The sequence below is a fragment of the Daktulosphaira vitifoliae genome, unplaced genomic scaffold, assembly GCF_025091365.1.
Source record: "Daktulosphaira vitifoliae isolate Bord-2020 unplaced genomic scaffold, ASM2509136v1 Scaffold_4, whole genome shotgun sequence".
In the NCBI taxonomy this organism is placed as follows: domain Eukaryota; kingdom Metazoa; phylum Arthropoda; class Insecta; order Hemiptera; family Phylloxeridae; genus Daktulosphaira; species Daktulosphaira vitifoliae.
Window position 1 is genome coordinate 2628856 of NW_026099575.1, and position 14057 is coordinate 2642912.

The 14057-nt window shown below is 30.0% G+C and overlaps 1 protein-coding gene and 1 pseudogene across 1 annotated transcript in view; both read left to right on the forward strand.

The window, feature by feature from the left end:
* The window catches only part of LOC126905349 (uncharacterized), a 76021-nt gene that overhangs the window by 23841 nt on the left and 38123 nt on the right, over window positions 1–14057 (forward strand). The gene's annotated exons all lie outside the window — the stretch shown is intronic.
* Window positions 374–13386, forward strand: LOC126905348 (uncharacterized; annotated as a pseudogene).

The window sequence follows — 14057 nt, forward strand, 5'->3', positions numbered from 1 at the left end:
TAAATTAGAATTAAATTACTAATTTGGTGATAAGAGACAATATCACAGAATCACTTCACCAAACCGATTGGTGGTTTTATTTAGACGATGATAATATTAAAAAAAATAATAAAGTAATAAATATGACTTCTCACTTTCATCTATAGGAACATACAATTAACCCCCCGGTTCGTTTAGTTCGCACACACTTGGAAGAATTACACGATTAGCATCAAGATACTGCCAAAAAAAATATTGACGAGCTCTATTGAAGGTTGTCGGATGAACGTAAATGTCCTTGACGGAAGATGCACAATGATAATATTATAAAAATCATAATAAGTCACTGTTATTATTCATAAAAATTCCTCATGACATGTCTTATCGGATAAGTTAGCTTAATTTTTCCATGCAGGTAAGTGAAATTAAAAGGAGATTTAACCTAAATCTAACAACAGCTTAGAGAAAGTCATTAACATTATTAAATGTTTAAGAAATATTACACGTGTGAAGTGTGTTATTGTATTGTTGGAATAACTTATCGTTCAGAAATTTAATTGTAAAAGATTTTCGTTTACAGTTGATCAAAGAAGAAATGAGTAAAACGAGACGTTTGTATAATATCAATTATTCAAAAAATATTTTATTTTAAAAATGTTTATTCGAACCCAGCAAGAACTTTGAAGGTTATAGGAAACTTTTTAAATAATTTTTTATTAATGATAATATTTCACCTACGCCCTTTAATATTACTTAATAACTAATCGAACTATATGGTTTTTATTACGTTTAATGTCTTATAATTATCGTTTAATCTTGTATTTTTATTAATTAAGCATTTGATTCATATCCATTACGAATATTTCATAGTACATACTACATAATTTCAGAGAATATCTTTACTAGTTCCATTTACTGTTGTTACATTATCAAGATGTGAGGTCTTGATCTTATTTTGTGTTTCACTATTAACCAAACCAACCAATGTTTGGGGGTGGGTTGCTATGATGACAGACAGTAAAAAGTGTAAACAAATAAGAGCCGCATTAGTCTGCACGTGCAAACTACACAAATGCGAGTGTGTTGTTCGTAGAAGTCGGCGTCGAGTGAATCGTACAGATTAATTAATCTAAACCGCATTTCTTTGGAAAATGAAACCTAAGAATTTTGTCAGTTGCCGGAGTTCGAGTGGTTTTTGTGTTTTAAAAATAAATTTTCCACGACTGCTGTCATTGTATTCATGTCGTTTGATGAGGGTATGTGGTCGGGGGATAAGTTTAGTGAAGGAAAACATCCGCCGATAATGTTGTACAAGTAACGGCATTTATTTTTATGGTAAAAATTATAAGCAGTAATTTTAAACTATTTTGGAAACCTTTTTTTAGTCTCGATTTTTTTAATCAACTAATCTTTATTGATTAATCTATTAATTTTCAATGTACTGCTTTTGTAAACTATGTTAACACTTTATGAACGTCGAATTGCTAAAATAACAACAATGTTAAAAAATATTTGTGTCATTGAGTACTTGTTATGTATGTATTGTATACTGTACAATATCAATAAACGATTACTCGTTTAGCACCTCGCTGTTCCTAATAACAATGTTATTTGTTTAATTCGTTATTTACTAACGATGTTCAAATTATATTATTAAAATTCATTTTGAAAAGTCTATTGAAATATAGAGCTCTGTATGAATATCGAGTTCAGTATTACCATCTATGGCAATAAGCGAGTTGTCGTTACAGAAATAGAATTTTTCTAACATTTTGTTATTGACTAAATATTAACTTCTTTACTACACAATAGATATCTATTATGCCGTGCACATTGTCATTAATTTAATTAGCCTGCTCACTATCGGTTCTGTCCATGGGCTTTTCATTTTGTGCCTATGTCTCCGGCGAGGTCTTTCCATATTATATATATTATGTTATGAATAAGTGTATTATTTTATTTTACTCAATTCGAAGGACTCATCTTAATTGTTTAGAATAGGCGAAAACATAAATTAGGTCAAGTAGTTGTGGGTTGTCATCGAAAAATGTACAATAACTTTTGGATATTTTAAATCATATGTTCTCTAGGTTGTTTTTATTTTACTAAACAATTATACAGTATTACTATAGTTTATATTTAAGCTGAAATTGACGTAGTTATGTATTGTCAGGCTTTTTTATAGTGAAAATTCATATTTATTAATCCTGAAATTTAAAAAAATAGACACTTAAAACAATATTTGATATTAAATGTTTCAGCCAGTAGTTTTACAAATATACTGGACTGTTGACCCGTTATAGTACGTAAATTACATAATTGGATATGGTTAGATGTGAGAACATTTATTACTTATAAAACATAAGTGCTACACATTTTTTTGTTATTAAAATAACATGTTAATTTAAATAATAAAATAATTAGATAAACATTATGATTATAAGAATACATCATATTATTATGGTTAGTTTTGTTAATATTATATAGACACAATTTGGCAGAAACACAGCACTATATCATATTGATTTCTATAAATTACTTTTAATAAAATATCATCGAATTGAATTTACTTTGTCGTGATTTTAGTCTCTCAGGAAGTAAACTTTCACACATAAAAACTACATAACGATCAAAAGTACATAAGTTTGCTTACACAAAAAAGTAAAATTGAATTATTAATAATTAATGTGTTTTTATGTAATTATGTGAATTCATTATTAACATGAACTTATTGGTATCTGTTGCAACATAATTTTACAGCTAGCTGAGATGTTTATTATCAATTATTATACTTAATATTGTTTTAATTATTCGCAAATTATGCAGCTTATTGAATATTTTACATTACCTAAAAAAGATTTTATCTTTAAGTACTTATTGGTTTATTGCGATGAAGTGAAACATAATAATTAAGTGAGCCAAGACATCATATGTGTAATAGTCTCATAAATATTTGATTGATGATATGCAGCAGTCCGCATGATAACTTTATAAAAGTTACACCATTGTAACAGATTCAGGACGCGAGATGAGTCATGGCAGATTCGACACGGTTGATGGCTATAAATACTTAAGGGGTTGTTTAAACTTCACACAGGTGTGATTCACCGTCCGTAACCGCAAACTCTAGAAACAAGTTTTTTTATTTTTTACCACCTGCAATTACGGCAGTGAACCTTTCGATGAATCATTCGGTAACATCCTTTTTAAACGGTGTAATCTTTTATCCGAACACGCACATAATAATAACGTTGAATACATATGATGTAGATGTAACACTTGGCTAGGTAATTAATTAGTAAAAGTAGTGGTAGATGGTTACAACTACTTTCTTGTTAGACATCGACCTCATGACTGTATAGTTTTGGTAATAACGTCTATTTACTCACATTGGTCGCCCTGAAACACCAACGCATCATATCCTTTTTTTTAATCAAGTCCGACGAGTCTTGACAGGAAACATCCTGGTGATCGAGCAGGAAGCATTCACTCTCCTAGTAAGTTAATCTTTATATTTCAAACTGTGATATACCATTGGAATTCCGTACACGCTGCTATGGTTCAACTGCCTTTCATTTAAATTGTTAACATTACTTACATTCTTGTCTTTTTTACTGGGTTAAGGTTAAATTCATTAAAATATACAACTTATGTTCAAATTTTCTAAGTTTAGCGCTATTGCGGAAGTTTCCTAAAGTATGCTCAGTTACTTTAATAATGTGTAGAATAAGTTTTCCAAAAAGTAATCAACTCTAATTTTCGTCGGAAAATGTAACATTCACGGTGTTGATGAATAAACTTGCCCTTGGGTCAAAGAAATTGACGGCCACTGAATGCGAAGAAATTAATTTGTTTGTTTGTTGGGAGTTTTTTCTCTCTAACCAATACCAGGTCACGCTCTGGTTGCTAGTTTTCTTCTTCTCACAATAATAAAAATGATAATAATATTATTTTCTCATGGAGAGACTATCGTTATACAGTACACGCATTGTGCGTGTCCTTTAATTTTTGTCTGTTAGGTATTTTTCGCACATGAGTATTTCCTATTCTAATAACTTCCTGTAAACGTGATGGGGTATGTGCCGGGAAACAATAGTAATTTCTTGTATTTTCCCTGCGCACCATTAGACCGGCCAGCACCTTACCGATCAAATAGTTAAAAATGTACTAGGCACGTTTCATTAGGCAAAAACGACTATAAATTATGTTTTATTATATTATCGTTTAGAAGTATGTATCGCCCCTGGTAACGGTTCTCGTATACCTGCTGTCGTGATTTTTCCTATTTCCTCGCACGTGACCGCCGATGGCCGAGGTGCCTCTCCATGGAACTATTTGTCCACGAACCGTCGACTGGTCATGTCTTGTCGCGCACCGAGTGTTCATCGACTAGTAGATTTCGTTTTACGCTCTATAAGTTTTTTTTTTCCGGACCATTACTAAGTAGAATCGCCAATGTAAAAACATTGTTATAAACATTTTAACCAAATCGCTGTGGGAGGCCTGTTTTTCTTATGAAAAGTCCCATTTGGTATCGAAATTGCGTTCTGCAAACCATCGTGGAGCAAATATATCCAGTCACTTCGTTCTGTGAGTATATGCAAATAATTGAGTTTTCTATTATTTTGTTTTAAATTTGTTTTTTATGTTCATATTAACAAACTCGCTTAAACAAAAGTATTTTTTTTTAATAGAGGATGTTTATTATTGTTGTAAAACCATGTGTTACTGAAATTTCACTCAAATGAAGTAAATGTGAACTATTTATTTTTTTAAATGTTCATTGTTGTAGGGATGATACGTTTAATGTCCGTATTTATTCTTTATATATAAATACTCAAGGAAAATTGGCTATAAAATATATAATTGTCAAAGTGAAATTAATTTTATTTTGAAGTATATAATAATTCACCTTCTTTTTACTTTTATTTGTGAAGATGAAATAAAATCACATAATATGAAATAAAATGTGATTTTCAAAATACGATTTTGGGTGAATAGAAGGGTAATATCGCTTTTTATAAGAAAAATTATAGATTCAGTTTTTATCCAACTACTGGTTACTAATATCAAATTATGTTTTAAAACTTGTTATTTGATGCATTGTTTTATTTTTATTATTATCAAATTAAAGGTTGACTTAACAATGTGTGTCACCGTTAATGCCATTACCCGATATTTTGAGGAGATTCTTAATTAAATATTAATTATTGATAATTAGTATTAAATAAAGATATTTTCTTAAAGGCGGTGTCTTGAACTATCATAAAATACTACGATTGACGAAATTTAATTATCATAGACAAATTGAAATTTCAACTTGTGTCAATGAATATTAAATTAAATTATGCTATGAAAATTTTAATTACTTATTAATTTGTAATAACAGGTATTAATGATGTTATATTAAAAATAGATCTTGAGCTATTAAAAAATACTATGATTATTGTAATATAATTATCAAAGATTAGTTAAAATTAAAAATTCTACCAATGAATTATTATATGAAACACCACTAAAATAAAAAATAAATGCGAGTTAAAAACTGAAATAAATTTATCTCTGATATATATAGGGTATTCTGTATGTAAGGAAATGGGTTTTTATTGTTCTTATTGTAACAATTTAACTGTTCCCTTGGTGAACACTCAGTATAATAATTATTAAGATATTCAGATTTAAAAGTTGAGCCAACCACAATAATCGTTTATTTTTTATGAAGAATACTTTTCAATAGTATAATTCCTGTTTAGCACGACTATACGTAGTGAATTATTCTTTTCTTTTTAAATATATACTGTTTTTAAAACTTTGATGTAAAATTAATGTTAAAAATAATGTTATTATTTATTATGCTCTGTTATGTTGTGCATTGTGTATTAACGGTGATTAAACCTAGGATGATAGTTTAATTTAGTTATGTAATCTTATTTTTTTTTAAAATATATCTGATTAATTTTGTACTTCACTACTTCATAAAACATAACCGTAAATATAATGTTTTATCAATAACAACATAAATTGCGTTGCTGTAATTTATTAGACTATTCAAAATATTATCATCATAATACGAAATATTTTATTTGTAAGCAAAATAAAAAATAGTCGTACTTAACAATTAATAATAATTTTCAATTATCGTTTGTTGGGTTATGTTTTGGTTGCGTCATCATTCTGGATTTTATTCTTAATTAATTTTGTTATTTGTACATTTAAACTAACTGTTCTGAAACATATTTTCTGATATTATGAGATTGGTATTACTTGACGACTTTTTAATCACGTATAAAACATTTTTGTTAATTAAAAGTAAAATCTATAGNTAATTTTGTTATTGGTACATTTAAACTGTTCTGAAACATATTTTCTAGACTGATATTATGAGATTGGTATTACTTGACGACTTTTTAATCACGTATAAAACATTTTTGTTAATTAAAAGTAAAATCTATAGATTGTTTTAAAACTCGTGTGAAATCACCAAAGAGAAAAATATGTTACTTTAGATGTTGTAGGACGTCGTTTGGACGGTAAGATTTTCAAACTAGTGTGGTAGGTTAGTCGATCACACACATTTTTTATTATTAGGTAGTTGCTACTAATAGAATGTGGGTTAAGAGAACATGCATTTCACACGTTTTGAGTTTTCATTTAGTTTGATTTAAAACCAATCAATTACTGTGGTGACCGTGATTCAATTTAATTAACATATTACTTTTTAGTTTTATTTTCTAAAAATATGTTTACTAAAACAATGTTGGTGCATAATTATGTGTTTTTCGGTATAATAAATAAATACAATAAACTGAAAGCTAGATTTTTATTTTAGTTATATTTCTGGCACTTTTTTCACTGTAACATCAGCTTTGGTAATAGATACAATAGTATATTTCGTCAAAAGAGCTGTTGTATATATTACATTTTCTATGCAGATTTCCACATCATCGGCTCGTGCTCCGAATTTGTTAAAAAAAAAAAACAAAAACTGAACAAAACGTTGCGTAAGCCGTCGATCATTGAATAGTGTATGACCCTACTAATCGGAGAAAGTGTAATAACATTACATACTATCAGTTACACTTCAAAATTTGTTAAAAAAAACATTTCTTTTACAAAAGAGAACATTTCGTTAGTTAAAAATATCTGAGTAAATAATCCAAGTATTAACTAAAAGAAATTATAGGGCTTGCAATTTTATAGAGTTAATCGTGTTAGAAATTTAACGTTATGATTTGTTTACATTTTTATTGTTTTTTTTAAGACCCTTAAAAGTGTCTTATTTTAGGTATTGTATTATCAGAGAGTAACGGTAGTTTGAGTAACAGGTGCGAAATTACCTGTGAAATTGGTTTAATTTTTGTGGGACTCCCGGAACACCCACAGACAGGTTTTTAGCCAAAAGGATAGCGACGGATTACGAGGTTATCGATCGTTACAGAGGTCGTCGGTTTGTATTTCTTTATTGAAAGGTTAAAATAGAATACAATACCAAAGGGAAATTGTTACTAGAAAAATTAAAACAAATTACATTTTATTATGACCTTTTCTATCAATAAGATTATTTAGACATTAGCTATCAATGGGTGCGCTTTGTATAACAGGTACTCATAGACATTTATTTGTAAATGAGTATACACGGTAAAATTCGTTTTTTGTCTAAGAGCTTTTTAATAACATTTACACTCCAAGTTTTAACGATATATGAGATGGTTTAACAACAATGTTTTGCACACAACTTAGTTTAACAGATTTTGAATTTTCACTGTATGTTTATATTTTTCAAGTTTATAGTAGCAATAAATTCTTAATTTTCATTTTTAATATTCCATACATTTCCGCATTTAAAGAACCAACCCAACCGAATGAACTCTTCATAGTAACATTTTTTATTTGAATTAAGCGAATTTAAATATGATTCCAGTCATCGCACTTTTTCCTCTCGGTATTGACATAAATTGAAAATAACAAACATAAAGCTATTTCAATTTAGAATTTTATCTGATTCTCGGAGATACTAAAACTTAGTTTTAATCTGATGCTAAGATTTTCTCATGAATTTTATTATTATATTGTACGCGATGCAGTCTTATTCGGATACTTAAAAATGGTTTTCATAGTCTCTAATAACTAATTAAGTGGGTTTGGTATTTTATGTGTGTAATTTCCTCTGATCAATTTTACCTATCAAAGATATTATAACTATAATTTACATTCAGAGTAACCGTATGGAAGACTGTTCATTTTGTCGATGAAAATTAGATTATTGCATAACTTTTACTTTGACGGTAGTGAATAATTATATTATTTATATAATAACAATAACCGAGTTTAAGACAAGAGAGTTTTGATTTATTGACAGCAATTTCAAGATTACACGTTCACTTTTATGATCGCGTTACACTTAACAATAACGTAGACGCTTAAAATACTTGTCCTCAGGCTACGATATAACTAAATGATAATTATGGCCTCGTGCGGACATTGTCACGGTCGACGGACATATTACAAAACAAATACAAAGCTCTTGTAATCAGCTGCCCAATTAAGACACTTTAACTGGCCGAACAGTAGTCCTTGATATGACATGTGGTCAATATACTTTAATGCTGTTTAATTTTTTGTAGACTTGGTGCTAACACTTGTGCTATTAAAGCTAGTTAACAAAAGATTTTTAAAACGAAAAACCGTTGTTTACCATTATCAGAGTTTTCAATGTGTCAATGACAGTTTAATTAGTGGATTTAAAGCTCTTCAATCATTGCTTCTGAACGTACAGAGGTAAAAAAAAAAATGGGCTGTATTTTAACTTGTGATGTAAGAAAGTGAAAAACGGTAAAACAAGGATGTTATACCTGGACTTATGCAATAATCGAGCGGAATTCCCTCGGTTACTTTCATGGTCACGTGTTCTTCAATGGTGATCATGAACTCTCTTTGGGTGGTATAATACTGCTAGTACATATTAATTCACGTAGATATTATAAGAGTATTATTGATAGAAATGGTTAATTGTTGACAAATTATTCAATTGGACACGTCATCTGTTTATGGAATAATCTAAAGGGACTATCGCCAATTTCGAATAACCACACTATCTATCCTAGAGGTACTTAAAATTATTTTTTGATAACAATTTAAAAACTTTGTTTGTTATAAAACTTTACTCGACTGGATGACATTATGTTAACTATCATTTTAGTTTACAGTTTTAAATGCAATAAATGATTCTATTGAGATTGTTATAAGGTTGTCTTCACAAGATTATATATTGGGAGATTTACCCCAATACTGAAGCTTCAAAGCTAAGCTTCAAAGAAATGCTGCAGAGAAGTATACCATCAGATTATTTTACAAGTTTGTTAAATAGAATATGAGACTATAGCCCCTACAGAAGAATTTACAAGCTAAGTCCATGATGATTACTATTGTAATACAACTAGCTCTTAAATTACTATGTTACTTTATTCCAAGTTGATAGTATTTGTTATTTTATTTGATCTATAACAAGAAACAATAGATAATAAGCATTACTGTCGAGTGAATTAATTTTTATTGCGTAGTATTTGGAACTATGTTTAAACTAATACACGGTAATTTAATGTTGTTATCTACAACAGAGAAGACACAAAATAATCGATTACCCGCCTGGAGCTTGCATTTTTTTTTTTAGTTAATTGTTTATCGGCTTTATTTTATTTATTGTGATTAATAATGGTGTGGGAACTATGAATGTTTATTTAAAATCCATTATTTAATAACATACAAATAATTCTTTGAACTTAGTAAACAATTAGTTTTTAATATAAAAAATATAAGAAAGTTATCAACAACCTCGTACGTTATTTTATTTTTCATTAATAAAAGCTAAATATTTTTAAAAATTAAAATATATATATCATTAATTAAAATAAAGCTGATATCATTTGCAGAGTTTCATTATTTTGTAGCTTTAATTACTACTAAAATGTAAACTATAAACGAAGTGAAACTTTGGAATCATATTATACTTTTTATTATTATCTTGATTTACAGTAGAATTTTTTATTTGAACAGTTTTGAAAAAATGACATACAGTCAATTATTCGTACTCTGGTTTTGTCTTTCAATTTCCGGTATACGTTTAAATAAAATATTGTTTCAAGACTCAGAGAATCGAAATTTGATTGTTTCTGCTCTACATTTGTTTCAAGCATTATTAAAATTTATTATTAATAAAATTATTTATATATTGTAAAATATATTATAAAATATATAATTAATCGCGATAATTTTTGCAATATATCCGTTTTTCAAATTATAGACTCGTTACTAAATTAAAAAAATAATTACAGTTTATTCATTAAAAGTTCCACTCTTTAACGACATAATTTACGAAGAAAATCTTTGGTTTAGGGTGAAATTCAAATATTTGGCTAGATAGAAGATGATATTTTTAACTAATAGGAAATTTCCTGTATATATAAATATACTTTGACATATCACTTAAATTACATCAATGCTTATTGTCAAAATAGGGTTTCGACTACACATACAAGTCAAATCATTCATATATAATTACCTATTTTATTAAATATTATGTAGATAAAATGTATTGAAAACGTTAGCTGCATGTAACCACGTCGTTCGTTAACATGCAGTAATCTAATAATAATGACAAAGTTGCGATATGTCATAAATTATTGTTATTTATTATTGTTAACATTTATGAAAAATTAATTTTTGGGCCATCAAACTCTGTTACCCATTCTATTCGAATTTGTACATAAAAATATACATGATGTGTAAAGATAACATTCATTATTATTGTTATTTTTTTCAGATATTTTTGTTATATGGAGGAATTGCAGAGACGTTGTCCGTACGGTTAAGAGGCATGACAGGATCGTTGCGTCTGAGCGCGTTGCTGTTGCTGCTGCTGTCCCGCTGGGCATCTGCAGACCTCGAAACAGGCGAGGACGATTTCGTCCGTAGCTGGGTCATCATCGAGGAACAGTTGGTGCCGCCGTCTAGGGACGAGCTGTTGGCATCTGGAGATGGATCAGGCATGGGTGGTGGTCGCCGGATCACACCCAAGTCGATTTTCGTCGCGCCGTCGTTTAATAAGTGCTCCGAAGGGTATAGACCGGATAGTATGGGTCGTTGCATCAAAGTGATGAAGCTGAATCCGGCTGCTCAATGGGAAGCATTTCTCAAGCAGTTAAACTTGAACATGAATAAGCCAACTGCTGCGGCAATTGAAGGTTTCACTACTACAACCAATACACCGGAACCGCAGTCTAAAACGGACAGCTCGGGCCCTTTCCAACTGAATATTCCGTTGTATAATCAGACGATGGAACCAGAAGAACCCGAAACATCGACCAACACCATTTCTACCACCCTAACTTCAATTCCTGTTCAACAACAGACAACACAACAACAAATATTAAAAAGTCAGACTACTGTCAAAGATGTCGAAGAAACTACTACGTTGGACTTGTTTACGGTGACTACTGAATCGAAAAAAAAGTGCGTTTTAAAATAATGAATTTTAATTTAATTTTAAAAATAAGTTTAAACTGAATGAGCTAGTAAGAATGTTTTCATTTATGTTTAGAATAATTCAGTTGACAAATAAGTGTTTCAGTTTATTATTTAAATGAAAAAACGTTTAATTTACCTGTATTCTGAATAATATATCTTCAAATAATTTCCAAGAGAATTATTAGATACGGCCTTATGACTTGTAAATAAATTATTTAGTTTTACGTGCTGACAGTTTAAAATTTTCCATCACAATGTACAAATATGTTGTGAATTTTTAACCAAGTGTTGTTCGACTCTGTTACTAAAAAATACATTTTTCAAATCTATTTTTATGCAAATATTTTTGCTATAAGAGTCAGAAATTTGTGTTAGAATGGAATTAATAAAAAAAAAAACACTTAGTTCTCTTTGAAAATCGCATACATTAATATATGAAAGGCATTATTTTTAAAGACCAGAGAAGTAGTAGAAGAAATTTCAATGAATTTACTTTTGGAGGTCGAAATAGAATAAGGAAATAATTATCATTGATTTGATTGGCATTAAACTATAATGAAATAGTTAAACTTAATAAATCAATATAAAAAGTCAATGAATAACTTAGAAAATGTATTTACCATCATAAAAATGTTCTCATTAGCTTTCAAAAAAAAGTTAAATTTTTGAATATTGAATTATTATGTAATGATAATTGATCACTTGTGGCCAAAATTAGAAATATATTGTAAATAATAGAGTGTATTGAAGAATAGGTTTTCCAAATGTAGACTAAGTATAATATACGCTGTACGTACTTATTCAAATATGAACAGAGTATATATACCAGTCATCAATACTTTATCATAAATACATTATATTAACGATGTTATTATTTATGTTAAAAGTAATGATAATAACTATTGTGTTTTTTTACAGGCAAGTTTTTAATAAAATCACCACTACAGATAGCCCGCTGACAACCACTACAGATTTTGACACGGGCACAACACCGACGTCCACCGAAGTGACGACGGAAAGAGAAGACGATTTCACTACCGTCACTATCATCGTGGACGCGAGTAAGACGAAAGTGAACAAAATGACAACGACGGTACAACCCATCACCACGTTGACTAGTCCGATTAGAAGTTCAACTAGTACAACCACACCCGTCGATACGACGGAACCACCTTTGACTGAGTACTACGATGAATCAATAGTACCTGATTGTACGGCACCAGACGCTTATCGGCTAGCTGAATGCGCGTCGCAGTTTTACCGCCCGTCGCCTCAGCTAGTCGTTTTAGCGCCTCCGCCGCCGACCAAAAGACCAACGGATTCGTCTACGCCGTCTTCACCAATTCAAGCCGTTGCACACGTTAATGTGGTTCGGTTCCCGGACGGGCAGAGCGAAGAGGTAGTGAATAGCAATGATGCGGAAAGGGATTCGGCAGCAGATCACACCAGTAACCTTGTGAGATTCCCCGGAGTGCCGTACAAGACAATCAATAAAATGTACGAGAGCAGTCGACATCCCACGTGGTGGCCNTAGACATCCCACGTGGTGGCCATCGGAATGGGCCGACCGTCAGCAACAGCGCAAAGACGACGAACGCGATAAAGGCGTTCCGCTTTGGGAATTCGGTTCTAGGTTGCCCCGCACAACGACAGATTCCACGTCATGGTTCCACAGATTTTTCTAGGTCGACATTGTCGTTTCCCGAAAAAGATGCCGCCAAAGTCGTTTAAAAGAAATTGTTAACTGTAACAATTCTGTATCCAATAAATTTTTTCTAAAAAAACATATCGTTGTCCCGCAGTATTGTGTCCTTAGTTGTAGTTATAGTTATTATTGTAATTTTTGTGTTGCCATATCATAACATATATCGAATAACCAACATTTTTTNTCCCGAAAAAGATGCCGCCAAAGTCGTTTAAAAGAAGCTGTTAACTGTAACATTTCTGTATCCAATAAATTTTTTCTAAAAAAACATATCGTTGTCCCGCAGTATTGTCGTGTCCTTAGTTGTAGTTATAGTTATTATTGTAATTTTTGTGTTGCCATATCATAACATATATCGAATAACCAACATTTTTTATGTTTTATTATTGTCACGAGTGTTTTATTTATTGTGTTTTTTAGAGATTACATCGATTTTAATTAAAACGGTAGTGCGAATTAAACTTATTAATTTCATATTCTCGTAGCAGTGTTGAATTTTTCGTTTGTCTTGGCTCTAATTGGTAACACTTTCGTACTGTGTGTTGTAATAATCACTTATACTGTTTGTTTTTTTAATAATTTTAATGTAAATAGTTGTTAAGACTTAAGCGTGTTCCTATTTTAAGAGATCACGGCTTCTAGTTAGAAAATAGCTGCTGCCGCTCGTTGTATTAGTGTAAATATAAAATAAAAAATTATTATAATCGATATGATGTACAGTAAACTATTTCAATGTAACATAATTGATAAATTATCCTAAATTTTTTTGATAATCGTATATAAATAATAATAATATATTGTATTATTTTATTTTATATTGACGTTATTATTAACACTGGTTATATTATGA